This window comes from Pundamilia nyererei, unplaced genomic scaffold (assembly GCF_000239375.1).
Source record: "Pundamilia nyererei isolate P.nyererei 1_Seehausen unplaced genomic scaffold, PunNye1.0 scaffold00238, whole genome shotgun sequence".
NCBI lineage: Eukaryota > Metazoa > Chordata > Actinopteri > Cichliformes > Cichlidae > Pundamilia > Pundamilia nyererei.
The window spans coordinates 53,382-57,571 of record NW_005187639.1 but is presented as its reverse complement, the minus strand read 5'-3'; positions in this window follow the sequence as shown (position 1 = coordinate 57,571).

Sequence of the window (4,190 nt, the reverse complement as noted above, 5' to 3'; positions counted from 1 at the left end):
TGCTTAGGCTGCTGCCCCCGCGACCCGGCCTCGGATAAAGCGGATGAAGATGGATGATTTTTTTCAAAAAGAAAAAAACATCAACGTGTTTTACTGTAAAACACACATGCACGCACACGCACACAGGGAGTGCTCAGCAGTGCCTTGAGCTCAGGTAAGACGGCACAGGTGTGTCCAGACATCGACATGATGAACTAAGTGAGCGCTTCAGTCTTGGGGTTACTGTTCTATGCAGGCGATACACAGCTGTACGTGTCACTTCCTGTGTGTAGCCTGTGTTCACAGTTTCTACTCCAAACTGACTCAGAGACACTGGTCCATGCTTTCAGTTAGAGTATTGTAACGTTCCGTTTGCAGGACGTGACCACAGACATGTGACCACGTGGCCCTGGGACTGAACGCCATTGTCTCCCAGTTTAAGACAGAATCACCGTTAGAATCCTGTTGGTTCACCTCTCTGACCTCATCACGGCTCTCAGCTGCACACCGTTTCCTCTCTGTCAAGTTTTATTTGCAGCGTAAGCCCACACAGGTTTTTATGTTTGTGTCCTCAGCGTTTAGCATATTCAATATTAATGTTATCAAATGTACTCTATGCATAACACTGTCATAGTGACATCAGACATCCAAACAGGAGCTGTTAAAGCTTTCCTTTGATGGTTAAAGAGGGTTTCTGCTCTCACACAAACCTCTGCAATGTGGCATGACCCCCTGACTCACTGCTCTAAAACCACATTGCAGAACAGGAAATCACAACTGATTAATATCAGATTCATGTGCAGAAACCTCAAACCGAGCAAAGAAGAGTTTCCCGTCTTCCTGTTTCCTAGATCTGTCAGCTCCCAGGGGTTTCAAGAAGTTAGCGTGTGTGAACATTAACGATGGTCTAAGAAAGACTCACAAATACTGGAACAAATGGAAACGATCCGCCTGCAGATTGGTAGATATGACTATGATGAAGAAAAACGGCACTTTCAGGCTGAGGATGGAAACGCTGCACTGGTCTCAGCACGCTAGTTATTCAGGCGCTGAACAGGAAGGAACCGCGCGGTTTGGTCACCTGATAGCTCAGTGTGGCTGTTCTCACAACTGTTTCAATAAAGTTTCCAGAAAGAAAAGGCAGCTCTGACGGAAGCACGCCTGAAAACTGAAACCCACCGCTCAGTAAAGTAAGCACCACTTCCTCCTGGGAAATCCCAGCTTCCTTTCCCAGGCCGGAGCAGGAGTAAAATCTGCTCCGGCCTGAGTGCTCACGCTCCACTTTCCCCCTCAGACGTAAGTTCAGCTCAGAGAAGCTCTGAGAGGATCCATCAGCAGGTCCAGGTCACTAAGGTTCACGCTGCAGGCGAAAGCGCATCAAATCCGACTTTTTCAACCCTCTGCGACTCATATCCGATCACGGTGTGACAGTGTGAACGGCACAAATCCGACCTGGGTCACTTCCGTATGTGGTCCTGAATCCGACACATATCTGATGTTTTAGAAAGCGACTGCTGTTTGACGGTCATGTCGCATTAAATCCATCTTTTACGTCACTGACACAAGACAGACGCCGATTATCAGCGCCGGAGAAGACATCGCGAACGCTTCCTGTCCGTCCAGTACAGCTGCTGGGAAGATAGCGTTGCAGAAACGTGAACATTTTATTTGTTCTGTATAATCTGCAGATTCTGACAGAAGTTATTTTGTTATGTAAATAACAAAATAACTTTATAACTTAAAGCAAAATTGGGAAACGTAAAGACTGTTTGTTCTGGGTCCAAACAGAGCGCGCTGTGTGTGACGTCTTCTTTTGCGCATGCGGCCGCTTTGAGCGTTTGCTGTCGCATTTTATTTGTAGTGTGAACAAGCAGACAAAACAATCGGATTTGAGCATTAAGACCTGCAGGGTGAACGTAGCCTATATGATCTGCTGCTGGTTTGGATCGCTCTGTGCAAAAGTCCTGAGCCTCAGCTTCACCACTCTGAAGCTCTCGGGTACTTGGACACCTGAGCAACAGTTACACTAACTGGCTTTGAACAGCTGGAGGATTACAGAGGAGCGCTGCATCAGAGGAGAGGCTCGGGCCTCGGTCATCCTTATTTCCCGTCTAAGCCCCGCCCCCATTCTCTTTCGTCTGATTGGCTGACTTTAGGAAGCCGCAGAGGGGCCCGACCCAGTGCTTTACCTTACTTTTGCACGCGCCCGTCACTTTGTGAAACTCTGGCCACATTTAACATGAAACCTTAGAGCTAACTAGATCAGATGGAACCTCAGCGTGCTGCGTAAACTCCTACCTGTGCACATCTGTGCGCTCACCTGCGTGCTCACGGAGGGAGGCAGGAGCCAGAGTCGGTGTAACCGTCCTCTCACTCCGATGAAGATTAAACTTGGACACATTTATAGAAACATTTCAGATATTTGTTCGCAGTGACGGTCAGAGCAGCTGAGGGTGGACTACACCTCCCGTGATGCCCCGGGTCAGTGTCCCTCACAGGGCCCGATAAACCTCCCACTCAGCGTGCTCTTCCTCACCCCTCTCACCTCTGCAGTGGCCGTTTCCGATGAACAGCAGGAGGAAGAGGAGCCAGCTGATGCCCAGCAGCTCCACTATCCCTCCCATCTTCATCCTCCTCTTCTTCTCTCCTGAATTAAAGTGCCTCCTCTCCCTCCGTGTGTTACTGCAGTCTGCGCTCTCTCTGTCTCCCCCCGCGGAGCTTCATGTTCAGCACCCAGAGCAGCTTTTCTTCCTCGGCCGGGCCATGGCAGCCTGTTCCGGGTCTACACCGTCCGCGAGCTTCCCGCCCGGACCCCAAAATGTCCCAGAGGTCAAAGGTCAGCCCCGAGTGTGTGTGGGTGTTTGCTCTGAGAAGTCCCGTCCGAGCTGAAGTGCGTCTGATATTTCTCTCCTTGGAAACTCGACTGAAGCTGAAGCAAGCTGGCGGAAACAGCCGCAGCTTCCTGTGCGGTTCTTCAAAATAATAGCATCAAGACCAATCATCTCAAGAGGAGCAAAACTAAAATCATAAAATTAAAATCAAGTCCGTCTTAATAATGTTCCAGTAAACACGAATATCAATGAATATAAAAAGATTTTGAAAATTATTTTAAAACATTGATTTGATTACTGGATGTGAACCTCACACAAATTACCAGAAGTGGACAAAAGTCAGTTCCTGTAAGGTCAAAGGTCACATCAGTAGACTTGATAGATGTAGATGATAATGAATACAGTCAACAGGGCACAGTCTCTGTTTGCATTTTTATTTGATTTGATGATTCATTCCTGTAGGCAGAGGTATGACGTTTGATCCACATCAATGAAAATTACAACCTGTACCACACACTCTGAGCTGAGCGTGAACAGGAAGGACAGACTGCAGTAATAGGACGTTTGATGAAACACTATAGGATGATCCCTTTAAGGACCTTTTCAGCTTCCTGTGATCCTGCCAGGATCACCTGACAGGTGTTGAGTCTAAACTCTGAGCAGTGGAGCTGAAATCACTCCATTCACATCGATGTCATTACCTAAAAAACAAAAACGCATTGAAGATGGTCTCATTAGTACTATATAGTGTTTGGATGACTGTTTTCTGTCTGTTACTCTCATGTGAACTCCAGGATCTGAAGTCTTTATTGGTGATTAAATAAAGTAATATTTTCATGTCAGGCTTTTGAACAAAATAAGCTAATCAGCTAATCAAGAAAAAATTATTTCTAAATAAACCCATAATTAATGCTGTTTTACTCACAGCAAATACAAATTCATGATCACAGGAGCTGCTTCACTCCACAGAGTACTTTGAATAAAGGTGACACTTCGCTATCTGACCTATGTAAGTAAATTAAAATAACGTTCAGCACAATACTTTTCTCCCTGCACAAGCCCAGGCTTTTATTTTGAAGTCAAAGCAGCTCACGCAGAGGTCAATGGACGCTTTCAGTTCACGTGACAAAACTAATATGCCGTCGAAGTGCGCACGCGCAGATTCTTACGGCGAGTACAGTGACGTATTCAGTTTGTGTAAAAGCTTTAAACTTCAAAAGCAGACGTGCGTCACGTGACAGGAATAAAAACGTCATATTCTTATTAAACTAAAACTGCTTCTCTGAAACTCACCTGAGCCCAGGTGTTGATCAGACAAACAGCATAGTCACGTGATTTATCAGAACGCAGCTTCAGTCAGCCTGACGCTCAGTGGCGGTC